This window comes from Schistocerca nitens, chromosome 1 (assembly GCF_023898315.1).
Source record: "Schistocerca nitens isolate TAMUIC-IGC-003100 chromosome 1, iqSchNite1.1, whole genome shotgun sequence".
Lineage (NCBI taxonomy): Eukaryota > Metazoa > Arthropoda > Insecta > Orthoptera > Acrididae > Schistocerca > Schistocerca nitens.
Genome location: NC_064614.1, coordinates 803,754,324 through 803,774,521, shown reverse-complemented (window position 1 = coordinate 803,774,521; position 20,198 = coordinate 803,754,324).

Here is a 20,198-nt window from a genome sequence, read left to right as displayed (position 1 = left end):
ATAAGTATTTTGATAATTATTTTGTTCATAATTTGTCAGCTAAGTGCAATGCTGACAACACAGATAATTATCTACGGACATTTTGACTAATGGACTGTCATTCTGTCTTTAAAATTAAGTGCTTTGCACAGTTTAATCTACTGATAATGAAATATATTGCCAATAATTGATTAACTATGTTTTGAATTATAATAATTCATTAATTGGGCGATTGTCAGGTAGAATCAGCTTTATAGTTTCATGAAATATCCTTGAACTAACTTCAGCTAAATATGCATTGAAATAAATCTTAATAATCAAATTTATTACTTCAGTCTATTATTAAGTGCAACAATTAACTACGATAACCAATCCTTCAAATTTACTCTTCACCGTCTATGCAAATAATTTGATAATTAACATATTTTCTCTTGATAATGGCGTGACACACTCGGTTCAGTAAGGTAAGGATCGGAAGGAACCTACTTGGTGTTATTGTCGGATGGTATGTAACTGCAACGCTTCGATTATAAAGTGCTTTTTATTAATTGTTCAACTTCAGAGAAAAGCACAGTCACTGGCATGCCTTCTACAATTTTATCCTACAAAAAATTACGTAGATCTTCCTTCCATCGTTGTCGGTGGATCGACGGAAGTTCACGGCGGCGACATAGTGTGGCAGCGGGCTTTACTGTTGCGACTTGGGCCCACAGTGCGCTTCACATTTAAGCCCTCGTTTCTTCAGCACTACGCCCATTAATCCATAATAACTTGCCCGGCCATGCTTCCAGATATGCCGACCATTACTTTCCCGTCGTACTTAGATCCACACACTAGCCGTTAGATGTGGCACAGTTGGGACTCGTCACTGCTACTACTACCCGATGGCGCGCTCCCGCGCCCAGAGGCGCGACAAAACAATCTCTCTGACTTCAACGTTAACTAAATATGCCATGACTTGCCAGTGTTAAATGTTAAATAATTTAAACATAGTATTTACAAAAAATATTTACACTAGACAATACATCGTATACAAACAGTTTCATAGTAAGGACTGCGTTGTAGCGTCACAAGCCAATCACTTTTTCTTGTGCTTTTCTTTCAGCTCTTCTGTTGGTTTACTTATGTTTTAAACTCAGGTGTAGCCCCTTTCACTCTTTGTCCATTGTCTTGAGCGTGTGTGGTTGAGCGATTGTATGGATGAACGCGAGAGAGGCGGGAGTAAGTGAATTAGCGCCATTTTATAGGTTTACTCCTAAATGTGTGACAACAATTTGTCATTTTATCCACATTCGTTTCTTTTAATTCTTAAGTATTGTTCATCTATCTGGGATCCCTATCAGGTAGGACTGATAGAGGAGATAGAGAAGATTCAATGAAGAGCGCCACGTTTCGTCACGGGATCGTTTAGCTGGCGAGAGTGTGTTACGGAGATGCTAAACAAATTCCACTGGCAGACGTTACAAGAGAGGTATAGTGCATCACGGAGAGATTTACTATTGAAATTTCGAGACAGCACTTTTTAGGAGGGGTCAGAATACCCTAAGCAGATTCAGAAGGATGTAGGTTGCAGTAGGTACTGGGAGACGAAGAAGCTTGCACAGGATAGAGTAGCATAGAGAGCTGCATCAAGCCAGTCTCAGGACTGAAGAGCACAACAACAAGAACAACAACAACATCAACAGACAACGTATTGCTTCCCCCCACATACATCTAGCGTATTGACCATGAGGACAAATTTCGGTAATTAGAGCCAGTACAGAGGCTTACCGACAATGATTCTTCAGACGCACTATTCGCGAGTGGAACAGGGTTGGAGAGATCAGATAGTGTTACCGAAAACACTGTCCGCCATACACCATTAGGTAGCTTGCGAAGTATGATGGTGATGTGTAATGGCGCTGATAACGCCACCATTCAGCGCCCGTAAGCTCTACACACACACACACACACACACACACACACACACACACACACACACACGCACACACACAGGTCGCGGGCGCTCGTCTTCAGCATACTAAAGATGCAGTACGTTGAGTAAATTAAAGAAAAGGGAGCATTAGTGGTTAACGTGCTTCTGACAATGTCAGATGAACCTGAATCCTCCCAGAGGAAACATTCCTGCATTTGTTGATTTGGGCCTCAGCCTTTCCGAATCCGAGTCCAATGTCTTAAAACTTCGCCACCTGGCACTGTAATTACTGTCCAACAACTCCAACGACCAGATACTCTCAGACAAAAATAAATTTTCCACAAACGTCTTCCATCGATCTTGTCAAAGAGGGCGGCCGGGCGGACAGAGATTCAGGACACTCTCCGGCCCTTAGAGATATAAATCGTTCCTAAAAGGCGAAGTATCAGCAGTGATCAACGGAAAGAGGATGAAGAAGGTAATGGAAACCACTGGACACACAATATGTTTAGACTGGAAATGCTGCCTTTAAATGAAAGTGTCATGCTGAGCTCTCCACTGGCAAACCTTCTGGAAAAGTTCCCACTTCGGTTCTGCGAGATGGGACTACCTAGATGACCATGACAAAAATATGGAATAACCAATGACAGGATAACATTCTACAAGTCGCAGCATGGAATGTCAAAAGTTTGAACGATGGAAAAGCTAGAAAATCTGAAAAGGGAAATGCAAGGCTCACTCTAGATGTAGTGAGGATCAGAGACGTGAAATGAAGGTAAGGATTTCTGATTAGACGAATGTGGCGTAATATCAACAGCCGCAGAAAATAGTGTAACAAGGTTAGGATTCGTTATGAACAGGGATGCACAGTAAATAGTCAGATACTTTGAACAGTCAGTGGTTGGCTTTCTCGTCAGATTCAACAGCAGCCCAACGATGACAACGGCAATTCGCGTACAGATGCCAACGTCGCAAGCAGCACATGAAAAAGGAGGAGGGAGGTATATGATGATTTAGAGGGGGTAAATCAGTACATAAAGGGAGATGAAAATCTAATAAACATGGGGATCGGTGGAACGCAGTTGTAAGGGAAGGAATAGAGGAAAGGGCTACGGAAGTATATAGGGTCGGCAGAAGGAATGAGAAAGGAGAAAGACCAACTGGGTTCTGTAATACGTTTCGCATGATAATAGGGAATACTCTGCTCAAGAATCACAAGAGAAGGAGTTATAGTTGAAAAATACCGGTAGACAGGAGGCGGTTCTAGCTGGATTGCATCACGGTCAGGCAGAAATTCCGAAATCCGATGTTTCACAGTAGCGCGTACCCAGGCGCAGATACAGACTTAAATCAAAATTTGGTAATGAAGAGTAGGGTGAAGTTTAAGACAATCGCCAACAAGAGGCATTGTAGAAGGAAGTGGATACTGCTGTCCTGTGGAACGACGAGTTTCAGACCCGCTAGCGATGTGGATACTGAAATAAGGAACCACAGAGTAGGCAGCTTAGCTGAAGAGGAGTGGATATCTCTAAAAAGGGCAATCACAGATGTTGGACCGACAGACATAGATACAGGGAAGATAATTGTGAAGAAACTTGGATAACAGAAGAAATTATTTAGTGGATCGGTGAAAAAAAGTGACAAAAATGTTGAGGGAAAGACAGAACTACAGCAATATAAAACTCTTAAAGAAGAAATAAATAGCAAATCCAGGGCACTGAAGTCGAAATAGCCGCTGGAAAAATGCGAAGAAATCGAAAAAGAATTTATCGTCAAGAGTGATTCAGCATATAAAGAAGCCAAAACAACCTTCGATGATATTAACAGCAATGGTGGTTCGAATCCTGCCTCGGGCATGGATATGTGTGATGTCCTTAGGTTAGTTAGGTTTAAGTAGTTGTAAGTTCTAGGGGACTGATGACCTCAGAAGTTAAGTCCCATAGTACTCAGAGCCATTTGAACCATTTTTTTGGAATCTTTGGCTTGCTCTGAGGTGACAAACGTAATGGGATAGCGATATCCACTTATGCAGATAGCGGTAGTATCGAGTACACAAGGTATAAAAGGGCAGTGCATTGACGGAGCTGCCGTTCGTACTCACGTGCTTAATGTGAAAAGTTTTCCGACGTGATTACGGGCGCATGTCGGAATTAACAGACTGAACGCGGAATGGTAGTTGGCACTAGAAGCATTTCGGAAATCGTTAGGTAATTCAATATTTGGTGCTCCACAGTGTCAAAAGTGTGCCGAGAATACCAAATCTCAGGTATTACCTCTCACCATTGCCAACGCAGTGGCCAACGGCCTTCACTTAACGACCGAGAGCATCGGCGTTTGCATAGTGTCATCAGAGCAAACAGACAAGCGACACAGCGTGAATTAACCGCAGAAATCAATGTGAGAAGTACGACGAACGTTAGGACCACGCGCCGAAATTTGTCGTTAATGGGTTATGGCTACAGTCGACCGACGTTAGTGCCTTATCTAACAGCATGGCAACGCCTGCAACACTTCCCATGAGTTCGTGATCATGTCAGTTGGACCCTAGGCAATTGGAAAACCGTGGCCTTGTCAGATGAGTCCCGATTTCAGTTGGTAAGAGCTTCTGGCAGGGTTCGAGTGTTCCGCAGACCCCACGAAGCCATCGGCCCAAGTTGTCAACAAGGCTCTCTGCAAGTTGGTGGTGGCTACATAATGGTGCGGATTGGGTTGCATGGCAGGACACGTGCCACTGGCAGAAGTAAGGCTCTAAGGACGGGTCGTGATACGTACTTGGGTAGCTCCATTGGTAGAATACTTGCCCACGAAAGGCGAAGATCCCGTTTTTATGTATCGGTCCGGCATACAGTTTTAATCTTATCCTCAGTAAAGCTTGTACAGTTTCTAATAATTCTATACGCCGTTTTGTGAAAGTGTTGGACAGTGGAGGCAACCCTCGTCTTAGAGTACCTTGCTCTGTTCTGATTTCAGAATATGCCTCCACTGCTATATTTTTAATTTTTTAATGTTGTTATTTCTACCACCTTTCCACAGTATCCTTACAAATCTGTGCCCCTTGCAAGTATGGCGTAAGCAGTGCTTTCCTATCCTCTGATACCAGATAGGCTGTTAATCTGATATCCCTATCGCTTCTCAGTATATATCTCACACGCTAGTAGGGGAAGCTCTTTCCATTTATACCGCCTTAGATACGAGCACTGTGTCAGTCAGTTTCGGGGTGATAGTGTAGTATGCCTCTACGATTTCTCGACCGGGGAGTCACAGACAGTTAATTAGTGGGTCACAGGTCCATCCTTAAGAAAAGTGAGAGCAGACAGCACCAATTATCACTTCTCATCATTCAATAAGTGGGAAAGCTGCTTTGGTATCCCAGACTGACGGCTCGGAAAGCCAGCCAGAGGGCAAGGAACTGGACCTCTACTGCTAGGCGGTCAGTAGCAGCCGCCAGATGCGGACGCCACTCACCGTTCGCCAACCATAAGTTTCACCGCGGCCCAACGTGGGACTCAGCGGTGTTCTTGCTCCACTATCGTCTCCTACACGGGGACCATCATACCTATTATTCAAGGATTTCGATGAGACTTTGGTATGTTGAAGAGGGACTATCCTTAGTACCTGGACAGCGACTTTTCCTACGGCGGCCCCTATTTATCATCTATGCCAGTAACATTTAGTCATGTTTTGGCCAAGCTATTGTGGTACAGCAGCTAAGGTTCACGGCTAACAAGCAGGCGGTACGTTTTCAAATCCGGTTCGTGTACTTTTTTCAGTTTCTTCATACAGAACATCATTGTATAGTACACTGAAGCGCCAAAGAAACTGGTATAGGCATGCGTATTCAAATACAGAGATATGCAAACAGGCAGAATACGACGTTGCGGTCCGCAACGTCTATGGAAGACAAGTGTCTGTCGCATTTGTTAGATCGGTTCCTGCTGCTGCAATGGCAGGTTATCAAGATTTAAGTGAGTTTGAATGTGGTGTTATAGTAGGCGCAAGAGCGATGGAACACAGTTTCTCCGAAGTAGCGATGATGTGGGGACTTCCCCATACGACCATTTCACGAGTGTATCATGAACATCTAGAATCCGGCAAAACATCAAATCTCCGACATCGCTGCTGCCGGGAAAGGATCCTGCAATGACGACACCAACGACGACTGAAGAGAATCGTTCAACGTGGCAGAAGCGCAACCCTTCCACAAATTGCTGCAATTTTCAGTGCTGGGTCATCAACAGGTGTCAGCGTGCGAACCATTCAACGAAAGTCGAAGACCCACTCGTGCACCCTTGATGACTGCACGACACAAAGCCTTTCACCTCGCCTGGGCCCGTCAGTTCCGACACTGGACTGTTGATGACTGGGAACATGTTGCCCGGTCGGACGAGTCTCGTTTCAAACTGTATCGAGCGGATGGACGTGTATGGGGTATGGAGACAACATTATGAGTTCATGGGCCCTGTATATCGGCAGGGGACTGTTCAAGCTTGTGGAGGCTCTGTAATAGTGTGGGGTGAGTGCAGTTGGATTGATATGGGACTCCTGATACGTTTAGAAACGATCCTGACAAGTGACACGTACTTAAGTATCCTGTCTGATCACCTTCAACCATTCATGTCTATTGCGCATTCCGACGGATCTGGGACAATGCGACACCCCACACGTCCAGAATTGCTACAGAGTTGTTCCAGAGACACACTTCTTAGTTTAAACACTTCCACTGGCCACCAAACCCCCCTAAACATGAAAATTGTTGAGCATATGTGGGATACCTTGCAACGTGCTGTTCAGAAGAGATCTCTACTCCCTCGTACTCTTACGGATTTATGGACAGCTCTGCAGGATTCATGGTCTCAATTCCCTCCAGCTCTACAACAGACATTAGTCGAGTCCCTGACACGACGTGTTGCGGCACTTCTGCGTGCTCGCGGAGGCCCTGCACGCTATTAAGCGGAGGTACCAGTCTCCTTGGCTCTTCAGTGTATATCATGAAAAATTATTCAAAAATAGTAATTTTTGTCGCAGTAATTTCGTCAGTGAATCAATCATTAGGACGAAATTTCTTCAAAAATGTATTCCGTTTGTTCCAAAATAAATTACGGCATCGTCTTACTAGCTGTCGTTTGCTGTGCTACAACAGAATTCCAGATGGTATTTGTCATAGAAGGAACCTAAACGTATATTTCTAACGAAAGCTACTGCCTTGCAGGTACAATGAATTTTCAGGAGCGGTACCTATAAACAAACTTCATTTAAATTAAAAAAGATTATTCGGTCTTCCATAAATTTCCCTGCTAACCACACCTATTTCATGTTTCCTGTGAAATCAGGTGGACTAAGCTGTTGCAGAATTAAAGAATGTATTTCTATGGCATCTTCCGCAGAAGTGATTTCTCTATTAGTCTTCAGCTAGTCGGGAGTATTTTGAATTTTTTAGTGAAAATTTTAACCCGTCTGTAAAAATTAGTAAAGTACATATGGGTGGCACAATTTTCACGGTGCAGGCGCATGCTCTTCTTTCATCTGCAGAGATTTGATCACAAAGTCGCTGATCAGTCTCCACTCTCCACGAATCAATAATGTAAATAAATTTTTCTTGCCTCACGTGTAGATGAATGAGAGATTACAAAAACTCTTCGATTCCTCTCTGATATCGCCTAGGTCAAATTACATTTTCTAATTTTTGAGGCAATTCATCACTATTTGTTTTGAACATTCCGACCAAATCTCCTCGGACGATTGTCACACGCAGAAGAAAACCGAAATATTCTTTGGTGTGAAGGAATGACTAATGTTGTTCACTTCCTTTTTCTGCACAAGGACAGTTTTGGATCCCTGTTCAATAAGGGATTTATTATACGTCGGTTGTTACTGATAGCCCGTTAGGAAGGTAATAATTAAATAATTAACGATGAGTATTTTCATCTGTATCTGGAATTCTTCTGCAGTTGTTAATATTTAGTCCATTGTTGAAAACTCTTTGAAACTGTCAAGATATTTGGAATTTTAATTAAGAACCACTAACTGAATGCATATTTGAAGAAAGTGTGCCGAAATTAGTGGTTCATTAATGGAATTTCTGTTTCGAAAGTGACTAGATTTTTAATAATCTTGCATTACATGATATTCTGTATGATGAAAATGAAAAAAAAGAAGGAAAAAAGAGGAAGTACACGGTAGGGTTTGAAACCACACCGCCAGCCTGGTAGTCCTGAATCTTAGCCGCTGCACTACACTCTCCTGCCCGAAAAGTGGCTAAACGTTACTAGTATAGGTGGTACGCTTAAAACTTCAACACCGATTTTCTTGGAAGCTAGGGGCAGTCGCAAGAAAAATAACCAACCAGGTCCTCAGCACAGATCATTCTACAACGTATGTGAAACTCATAAAAAATTGTGATTAACAGATCTGTTGGGCCATTCGTCAGTCCGAAGTCACTGTTGGTTCTTGGTCTCCGCTTTCTTTACGTCTGGACTTTGTCTGTAGTGCCGTCTGCAGTTGAACGTTTCCTCCTGTTTGTCTTTTAGTCGGAAATCTGTTGTTTACTTCCCCGGACCGGTCGATCGAGCCTCGCTTTATTTCTTAAGTCTTCCCGAAATTCGGTCGGATCTCGATCACAACACTGCCACACAACCGACTAGGTGACACTTCTGGAGTAGTAGTCTACATGTTTCCCACGTTCTCATGCATTTATTTATTTATTTGCAACTGTATAGCTAATTAATATGGAGAGAGAAATACTTGAAAGAAGAAAAATATCATTTTCATAGGAAACTACCACTTTTTATTAATTATAGTAATCGCAATGTTGAGATGAGCTTAATGATAATGCCGAGTAATGAAGTCTTAACGCTTTAGATTTAATTTCTATAATTTTATGACCGTGTCTTCCCAAGTGAACAATAAATTTTGTAATGTGGAAGTAAGTAAAACTGTAATTTTGACCACCGTTCATGCGCAAATGAGATTTATATACAACATTAAGTTATATACAGCAGATTTATAAACATTTCTTCCGTTTCATACAAATCATGTTTATTTTAGTCACTACAGGAAGCTACACTACTAGCGTCTAAGACGAGGAGAATGATAACCAGCAATAGTCTCCACAAGTATCAATGTATAAGAAAAATTTAGTACAAAAGCTATAAACGAGACTGTCGCATATAAAGCATTTTACAGAAGATTGTTTTGATAGGAGTGATTTGCAGAGGATAATTCCTCCCTGATAAATGAAAGTCACAGTGACAGCCACTAAGAGGCCTACTAAAGGCCACTTATAAAAATGAGGAGCGGAAATTGGAAAAATGAGAGTTAGTGGATTTCATCTTTTTGTTTTGAGCCATCAGTGTTCTGACTGGTTTGATGTGGCCCGCCACGAATTTCTCTTCTACCCTAACTTCCTCATCTCAGATTAGCACTTGCAACTTACTTCCTCATTTATTTGTTGGATGTATTCCAATCTTGTCTGTTCCTACAGTTTTTATCCTGTACGGTTCTCTCTAGTACCGTGGAAGTTACTCCCTGACGCCATAATACGTATCTTATCATTCTCTCCCTTCTCCTAGTCAGTGTTTTCCATATGTTCCTTCCTTCACCGATTCTGTGCAGAATCTCCTCATTCATTATCTTACCAATCCACCCGATTTTCAACGTTCTTCTGTAGCACCACAACTCGAACGCTTCGATTGTGTTCCTGCTTTCCCACTGTCCGTCACTCACTAACATACGATGCTGTCCTCAGAACTTTCTTCCTCCAGTTAAGGCCAATGTTTGATACTAGCAATTTCTCTAGGCCAGGAATGTTCTGTTTGTCTGTGTTAGTCTGCTTTCTGGGTCCTTTCATCGTCCGCCATAGGTAATTTTGCTTACAAGGTAGCAGAATTCCTTAAACTCGTCTACTTCGTGATCTCCAAGTTTGATGTTAAGTTTTTGATATTCTCATTTCTGCTACATCTCATTACCTTTGTCTTTTTCCAGTTTCATTGTAAATCCATATTCTGCAGTCATTAGACTGTTCATTCCATCGAACAGATCCTGTGATTCTTCATCATTTTCATTGAGGATAATAACTGTGGTGTCACCGTCAGACACCACACTTGTTAGGTGGTAGCTTTTAAATCGGCCGCGGTCCATTAGTATACGTCGGACCCGCGTGTCGCCACTGACAGTGATAGCAGACCGAGCGCCACCACACGACAGGTCTAGAGAGACGTACTAGCACTCGCCCCAGTTGTACAGCCGACGTTCATAGCAATGGTTCACTTACAAATACGCTCTAATTTGCCGAGACGATAGTTAGCATAGCCTTCAGCTACATTTGCTACGACCTAGCAAGGCGCCGTATTCAATTGGTATTGAGATTCTATTAATGTATTATCAAGAGCGATGTTCTACAAATGTGGATTAAAGTTAAGTATTCCAGAAGCTACGTACTTTTCTTTATAGCATTCATTACGTATCCTGTTTCAGACCTCACGCCAGCCTGCGTGAGTTTAAGCGCGTGCCTTTCGGCTTCCTCTCATTGTGTCTAGGCTGTCTTGTCTAGACACAACAATAACGTCATATCACTGATATTCCTTCACTCTGAATTAGAATCCCATGCTTGAACCTTTCTTTTATTTTCATCATAGCTTCTTCGATGTATAGATTGAACAGTTGGGGCGAAATATTGCGTCCATGTCTTACACAATTTTTAATCCGACCACTTCATTCTTAGTCTTCCAATCCCATTGTTTCCTCTTTGTTTTTGTACAAATTGTATATTACCCTACTTTTCCTGCAGTTTACTCCTACTTTTCTCAGAATTTCTAGCTTCTTGCACCATTTTACAATGTCGGACAATTTTTCTAGGTCGAAGAATGATAAAAAAGAGTATCTTGATTATTCTTCATTCTTTCGTTACCAAGCGCAGCGTTGAAGCTGCCTCTCTGGTGCCTTTACCTTTCCTGCAGCAACAATGATTGTCATCTAACACGTCCTTAGCTTTATTTTCCATTCTTCTGGATATTATTCTCGTCAGCAGTTTAGATACGTGAGCTGTAGGCTGATTGTGCAATAGTTTTCGCATTTACCTGCACTTGCTATCTTCGAATCTGTATGTATGATATATTTCCGAAACTCTCATGGTACGTCACCATACTCATACATTCGACATACCAACTTGAATAGTCTGGTTGCCACTCCCCGCAATGACTTGAGAAACTGGGATGGAATGTCGTCAGTTCCTTCTGCCTTATTCGATCTCAAGCCTTCCACAACTCTTCTAAATTGTGATTCTAACAAAAAAATGGCTCTGAGCACTATGGGACTCAACTGCTGAGGTTATTAGTCCCCTAGAACTTAGAACTAGTTAAACCTAACTAACCTAAGGACATCACAAACATCCATGCCCGAGGCAGGATTCGAACCTGCGACCGTAGCGGTCTTGCGGCTCCAGACTGCAGCGCCTTTAACCGCACGGCCACTTTTTTTGTGTTTTTTTTTATTTTTTTAAGTAGAAAATTACAGCCGTAGCAACAACAGAACAAGAGTTTCTTCTAAACTATGAAAGGGAATTTGAAACTAATAGTGTGATGATAGATAATAACGAAAGAAAAATGTAACCAAATCCCGCACGCCATTCCATGGGCATGGCCCCTCGGCGTACAGATGCCATGTTCCAAATTGTTACAACATTTCGCGGCGTGTGGAGCCCCATGTCGGCGGTCATCCTCTGCCCGGCACTCCCCAACTGTGAGGGGGGTTGTCGAAGACACTGCGCAAATAGTTCGCGAATAGCTGTCGGTATCGGGGTGTACACTCAAGTGTGCTATGACTGTCCTGGAGAAATTGCCAGTAATCAAGCACCATCTTCTCATCATCGCGAAAGAGGTAGTAAATGGACATGCCTTTAAACCATGTGAGAGCGTGAGTCTTCGCAGGTGGGAAATAAGTATCCTCTGGACAAAGGAGGAGCCGTGGCGCAGTTGTGCGAGGCGCGATACGTAGGTAGCAGGCGAGGATCTTCTGCACTAGCAGCCATACCTCTAACGCCGATCCACATGTTAAACGGTGTTCGTCAGTATCCACGAGGTGGCAACGTGGGCAGAGGGGGGAATCCGTCATCCGAATTGCGTGCAGCCGTTGTCGTGTTACAACCTTCCCGTTCACCACCTGGTACCACGCGGCTCGTACCCGCGTGGGGAGGAACGGCTTCTGGACCGCTCTCCACACTGCCGGCCATAGGGTCGTAGGGCTCTTCCTCTCAATCACATTCCGAGGTATGGACCTTAGCAGCAGTCTGTAAACGTCTCTCGCCTTGGGAGTGCGAGTGTTGGGAAGGTCTGGGTGCACGTAACTGTATTCAAGAATAAATGCCGAGAGGTGCGAGAGTGAGGGTGTAATGTGCGCAACCGTGACAGGTGGCAGAAGAGACGCCGGCAGCAATTCCTCTAACAGACGTCCCGTAAGGGAAGCATCTTTGTGGGTCCACAATTTCATCATTGTGCACAAGTATAACGCTGTAGCTCTTGCTCGTACATTTATAAGTCCCAGTCCGCCATCACGCGGAGGGAGGGTGAGTGTTTCGTAGCGGACTTTGAATAGGTGTCCGGCGGTAAGGTAATATCCAAACGCTGCTTGCAGTCTGTGTGCCATCGCTGTCGATATCGGTAGGACCTGGGCCATGTGGATCATCTTAGTCGCCACGTGAAGGTTGAGGTATTCCACACGCTGTAGGAGGTCCATCGGTCGAAGTAAGTTCCGGCGAACTTCTGTGCGTATGGCCTGTAGTAATCGTGCATAGTTCATTGCAGCCGTGCGGCGCACATCCTGTGTAAATGTTATGCCCAAGAACCGGATCTTGTGAACTAGTGGGAGTGGGGCTAAGGCGTCCTCCTGTACACCTCTCCCAATCGGCATCGCTGCCGACTTGGCCACATTCATGAGGCTGCCCGCTGCCAATCCATAGCGATTGATCCATTGTATCACCGATCGTACCTCGTCACCAGATCGGACAAGTAATAGCAGGTCATCAGCATATATCCTGCAGTGAAAGGTGTGATCCCTCAATGACATTCCCGAGAGCCTGTTTTTCAACCCTCCGACAAGTGGTTCGAGTGCGATCGCGTAAAGGATCATGGAGAGTGGGCATCCTTGGCGAACTGACCGTCGGATCGGAAAGGGACCCGCAATCCGTCCATTCACCAGTACACGGGATGCAGCTCCACGGAAAAGGCGCTGAAAGATGTCGAGAAAGTCAGGCGGGAAGCCCATGCGGGCCATAACGGACAGAAGGAACTTGTGGTGAACTCTGTCAAAGGCGTGGTCGAAATCAATGGAGATCAGAGCAGCTCGAAGGCGACAGCATGTGGCGGTGGCTATTAAATCCCTGCATTCGCTGGTTGCCGTTTGCATGTTGGTCACTCCGCCCTGTGTCGTTTGCTCCATTGAGAGGAGTAGGGGCAGAACCTGCTTTATGCGGCTGGCGAGTAGTCGGGCGAAGATTTTATAGTCCGAGTTGAGCATTGTAATGGGCCTGTAGTCCTCGACCGTCCGACCTCTGGAAGGCTTGTGTATCGGTATAAGGAGACCTTCCACGAATGCAGGTGGCACGTGGGAACCGGGGGTCATCAGTTCTTGGTACATGCTGATCCATCGGGGCATCATTAGATCGCGGAAAGTCCGATAAAACTCGAGCGGCAGTCCGTCTGACCCGGGAGATTTGTTGAGTGCTCCCTTGTTAAGCGCGTCCTCGATGTCGTCCCGTGTAATTTCACCTAACAGCGTCGCCGCTGCTGCATTGTCGAGGGTGTGCGACACGTGCTGCAGTATGTCGTGATCGTCCGCGTCCTCTTCCTCTGTATTCACCTCGTCGTAAAACTGGCGATAGTGATAAGCAAAGGCTGCTGTAACCGCGGCCTGAGTCAGTACGACCCTACCACCTGGCAATACGAGGTCCGTGATCAGCTGCTGTCGGCGTCGGCGGCTGTCGAGCACGATGTGATGCATAGACGGGTTTTCTCCGTCCGCTCGGTCGTGACGTCGCGATCGCACGACGACCCCCTCCAAACGTTTCCTCGTAAGAGACAATATTTGACCTTTAATTCGGCGGCTTTCCATTTGTCGGTTTGGAGATGGTGGTTGGCCGTCGAGTTCGCGAAGCATCGTGTAATAAAAGTCTAATGTGTGACGATGCCAAGCTGCGATATCTTTACCGAATTGAGTGAGCACACGCCGAAACGCTGGTTTTGCACAGTCCACCCACCATGCTAGAGTCGAAGGATATCGGGGAAGACGACGTTCGCAATCCAGCCATGTGTTGGCGATAATTCGACGGCATTCCGGGTCTTGAAGATGTGCCACATTCAGCTTCCAGGGTCCTCGGCTGCGCCATATTCGCTTCTGTTGTAGAGTGAGTGTGCATATGAAAGCGCTATGATCGGAGAAGGCAAGCGGCCAACGTTCGGTGTCCAATACTCCCGGCGCTAGAGCTCGTTAGACATAAATGCGGTCTAGGCGACTGGCCGAGTGACTAGTAAGGTATGTCGGCCCGGGACGGTCACCGTGCACTGTCTCCCACGTGTCAGTGAGAAGCAGATCACGAACCAGGAGCCGAAGTTCTTGACAAGTCGAGAAGTGTGGGACTTGGTCTTTGGGGTGGAGCACACAGTTAAAGTCGCCGCCGAAGATATATTGATCGTAGCGGCTGATAAAGAGGGGGGCGATATCCTCCGAGTAGAACAGCGATCGTTCGCGGCGTTGGTCAGTTCCTGATGGAGCGTAGATGTTAATGATGCGTGTGCCCAGTGCTGTGATCGCCAGCCCCCTTCCTGACGGAAGGTAAGTCACTTCTTCGATGGCAATTCCGTCGCGCACTAGTATTGCCGTACCGCTGCCATTCCGGTCCGCCGGTGACATATGTGTCACGTAACCGTAGAAAACGGGGAGGGCCGCTATATACACTTCTTGCAACAGGGCAATGTCAACATCCGCAGAACGAAGCATCTCACGCAGCAACTGGATCTTCACTGCCGTTCGTATCGTGTTGAGGTTAAGCGTGGCGATACGATATGCTTGTTGCCGAACCGCAGGTGTTAAGTTATCCATTAAGACTGGAATTGCCTATGGCGCTTCTGACTCTATTGACACCTCCGCATCCCCACAAACCGCACCTGCCGTCCTTTCTAGAGAGCCGGCGCCAATGGCGTGGGCCCTGTTGGCGTAACTTGCACGGTTCCGTCGTCGTCGTGGTCATCCGCCCACGTCGGGGAACTCAATGCAAGATCTGCTTCCCTAGCGTCCTCAGGACTCGGCATGGGTGCTTGCACTCCAGAAGGTGGTGGGCAGCATCTGTCCTGCATATCGGCATCCGATGTTGCCACTGTAGGTATATGTGGTTTGTCCTCAGTGCCGTTCGGTGGTGCCACACTGCAGCATATGGCGGCTGCCTCTGTGGTAGCGTCGTCATTGAAGGTGGAGTCTTCGTCCTCTGGAGGCTGCGTCGCATCCCGTTCGGAAGTTGCTCTACGCCTCCGCTTCCGTCGCTTCGGGGAGCGTTGCTTCCTGGAGTGTCCTTCAGTGTCAGACGACGGCAAAGATTCCCGACGTTCCGGCACAAAGGCAGCTGTAGGCACAATAAGCGAGTCTACGGCCATGCTATCGTCATGTATGTTGTTATCCGTCGACGGGGGCGGCGGCATCGGAATTGAATCCGTAGCTTGTGGAACGGGTGTGTCGTCCTCGCCCTGTATTGGAGGATGGAGCCGCGACCCAACAGTGGATGTCGGCCGTCGTGGTGAAGTAGCTGTCGTGAGGGCTGCTGCATAAGTCACGGGAAGCAGCGTCGGCTGCGATGGCGGGTCTGCGTCAGCCGGCGGCAGTTGCGTGATTCGACGTTGGAGACATTCCGATCTAAGATGTCCTCCTTCCCACAACCAGAGCAGGTCTTTGGTTGCCCATCGTAGATGACGATGGCACGGCAGCCACCGATAGTCAGATATGAAGGTACATGTCTTTTAAGTTCTATTCGGACCTGGCGGACTCCATTCAGCACAGGATATGTCTGGAATTGCGTCCATTTTTCCGCAATATGATCATGGACCGTGCCGTAGGGGCGCAGTGCTGTCACGACGTCCTCCGCCGGTAATTCGAAAGGAAGTTCGAAAATTCTGATCGTTCGAAGTCCCATGCCAGAATAATCGACGTGTACAGTCCCCACATTGCCATCAGCATGGCAGAAACGGAGGCCCTGTTTCGTGTCCCGAAGGATCCGTTCACATGTTGCGTCGTTGATGATCTTGACATATACGATACTACTCACAATGGACAAGTGAATGCCGAGAATGTCGGTCGCCGGGATTTTAACTTCTTCTCGTAGAAATCGTTCGACTTCGAGTGCTTTGGGCCGTGCGAATTCGTTGCGGAACGTAAATTTGAGCGTCGATTTTCTGTATTGGTGCGCCATGGTGATCTATATGCTGAGTACGGCACGCGCGAAACGGCCGAGTACGATGTAAACAAAACAAGCGCTCGCTCTGCGGCAGGAACACAAACAGCGCGTCCTCACCGCAGCACAGCCAAAGGCCAACTTGCCACTTCGGCAGGCTGTGATTCTAATACTAGATCTCCTATGTCATACCTATCGACTGCAATTTCCTCTTCTAGTACCTCATTGGATAAGTCCTCCCAATCACAGAGACCTTCAGTGTACCCTTTCCTCCCACTTGCTCTCTCTCCTGCGTTTAACAGCGGGCGCCACACACTATGCTGCCATGCACAAGTTTCACGGCGGCGCAACGCGGGACTCAACGGTGTTCTTGCTCCACTATCTTTACTTACCACGATCTACATATGTGCATATAGCTACTCCATTACTTTTGTCACCTCCGAGCAAACCAAAATACAGTTTCATTGCCGTGGATTCAGCTACTCCCGTGAACGACTTATTAAAAGGCTCCAGTTATATAATATTATAGTTCTGATCTTGGCATATAATGTAAAAAAGCAACGCTGTTCTAAGCTATATGAAAATCCTAGCTTCACGCATAGCATGGAATGTCTTGGAAGCACCAATGAAGACATACTATGTGTTCAAAAATGTTATTTACATTCATAGGTTATTCATCGAGCAAACAGCAAAATCCTTCTATGCCTTTGCTAATAGTCAAGAGTTCCCTCAGTATTATATCGTGAATGTTCGTTGACAACAGAAATAAGTCAACTGTTATTGATTTATGTATGTTATGTAAGTTCAACTTACATAACGTAGTTTGCTTTTATTTTGAACTTTAATCTGTTGACAAAAATGCTCCAATCAGAGCACAAAAAAGGCGAATATGGTCCTATTTAAGAGAGACTGACAGAAAAGTGGGGTACCAGCAGCCTAATTCTATTTTCCTCACCACCTTCAAAAATTTACCCGAAATCTTTGGCGGTCTTGTTAACCTTCAACTCACCTCCCACGCCCACAGGATCCCCTAACTCGATCACACCTTCTAGTCCATTGATATAAGTCGCTCCCACCCATCCACTCCCATTTCCCCAGTTTCACTAACTCATTCAGCCAAACTCATTGCCCTTATCTCTCTGTGTCTCTCTGCCCCATTCTCCTTCGTTCTGTCCTACTACTACTGTCTCCTCTCAACGTCTCCCTCTTACGGCTGCTGTATCATTCATTCCTTCCCACTGCTGATGTCTCTTCTTACTGTCACTATCTATTCCTCGCTTGTCATTCTCATTATCACTGGCTCTCATTATCACTGGCTCCCAGTCCCTTCTGATACCGCATTCTCTTCATTCCTGCCCCCCCCCCCCCCACCCTGCCACTAGTGTCTCCTTTCCTAGCACTGTTCTCACTGTCAACTATTTTCCACTGCCACAGTTTCTCTCTCTCACACTGCCACTGTCTCCTTCGCTCTTTATTCAGCACAACCACTGTCTGCTGTCGTCCAGTATTTGTTGCTTTTCCGTCTCTTTCTCACTAATTACTGTCTCCTCTCTCAGCATAAAAAAGCACGAATATGTTCGCATGCTGAACATTTGGGAAATATTTTAAAGGTGCTGAGGACGGTAGAGTGTGGCAGCTGGTACCCCACTTTTCAGTCAGTATTTTAAACAACAGCATATTCACCCTTTTTCTACACCGATACGAGCACTTCTCAGCTAGTTATTTTCTTTCCCCTGCCACAGCAGGTCATGTCACTCATATGGGTCAGTAAAACTATGGTAGTTTATTTGTGTGAAATAGAAGTATTGGGAGCTGTATATAAGTCTTGAGGGAGCGTAACTCAGAGGGGGCAAAGTACCCAGCCTGTATTAATTCAGTATTTGAGAATGAACGCAGGTAGTGATTTCGAGTAGACTTTACACATAATTTCAAACGCTTACGAAACTTTCTGTCGCTGAAAGCCCTCACAAGATAATGAAAGGAAATAAGTTAATTGTTTATTGTATTTTCGCCGTTCATGCTGTAAAACTTCAGCATGAGAAATGACGTTTTAATTTATTACTTTTTACTACTAACTCCAAGAATAACGCCTTTTGCAGGCAGTATTCACATATACAAAATTGAACCACAGAATATACCCGCAAAATTATATCACTGCACGACACATAATTCAGAAGATACACGGTCCACTCATGTTAAGGTGGCCGGCTGCGGTGGCCGAGCGGTTCTAGGCGCTTCAGTCCGGAACCGCGCTGCTACGGTCGCAGGTTCGTATCCTGCCTCGAGCATGGATGTGTGTGATGTCCTTAGGTTAATTAGGTTTAAGTAGTTCTAAGTTCTAGAGGACTGATGACCTCAGATGTTAAGTCCCATAGTGCTCAGAGCCATCTGAACCATGTTAAGGTGACCACCGCCAATGTGAACGTGCAATTACCACTCTCACACGGTGAGAGTGCTGAGTAACAGCTACTGCCCTTCAGGACTAGTAAAAAATGTTGAAGCTGCTTCCATTTGTAATATTATTATTCAAGATTTTCCTGGGAAATTAGTTCTATTTATTCTGGGGGGAAAAGGCGTAGGTTGTCAGCTATAGTAGGAAACGGTTGCCACGTTAAGGCAGTTACTGCAATTTAATTGGTTATAGTGCAATGCAAACTTCGTTTCGCTCTGAAGAGCAAGCAGTGGAGCTGTCAAGCGTGATACCAAACACAGTGCCAGTGGACAAAAGCTTTACGCTTTAGTCCGCTGAGCTGTATTTGCCAGTTGTTTCTAACTGAGCACATTTGTCCCTTCGCGTGCAGCCTGAGTTCTCCAGTGTGACGAGGGACTCCAGTGATGAGATGCTACATGTGCGTTTTCGAGACTAGGCACATTGCTGTAATACATAAAAACGTTACGATCTGCCACAGCTTACAACAGAAAAAATCATTTTAGTAAAAGCAGTCTCGAAATACATCTCTTCAGAAACGGTAGTGAAGGTAGGAAAGTTTTGGGAGTAATTTGCTTTACTTCCGTCTCTCTCTTTTATGCTACCACAGCTACTCATTCTTTATGTACAGAGCTCGTTTCTCACATTTCATTTTCAAAAGTATCATTAGAGCCTTCAAATTAGAACAAAATTACAAAAGCAGCCTGTAGTATTTTACGTTCATTATTTTCATTGGTTGTGAAAACCTTGAAATCTAAAGTACTTTATTTGGATTGTTAATATATTCGTGGTTTTTGAGTTTCATATTATGTAGTCATTTGTAATACTACAGTTTTTCTGTTCTGCTCTTTTAAAACATAAAATCTAATGAAGAAAGCACTTTTTATGAGTAAGAATTGAAAAAACCGGAGTCCTTTATCCAGTACTATATTTGAAAATTTGTTATTGTTTATGGGGGAAAATCGAAAAACTGCTTGCTGCCAAATAGTTGGTATGCATTAGATTTACTTCGTGTTTACGCATGAGATAGTGATTATAAATTGTTGAGAGCAGGGAATGACGAGACTGAAATTACAAGGTTAATAATGATATACCAGGAACTACTTTCGCCTCTCAGCTATTATTACTGGGATTACTGTAATTAATCTGATACTGCGCTCGCTGTACTGGGCTTAAAAACCATTGGTGGTGCTATCAACCCAGAAGTTGACTTACGTAAACAACACCTTGAAACATGACCTTCCCCAATCGTTGGATGAATTTATAGCTACGCAGGAAGGGCGAATTAAATCCAAGCAAATGCTTCAGCACGTACGGAAATGCGATAATAAACATCGAAGTAAAATCATGACAACGAGTGTATAGGTGTTTGGTACCACTGTAATTCATACGCTGCTCTTTGTAATCAGTATCTGCGTTAAACGAAAAACCACCCAACCAGTTGATAT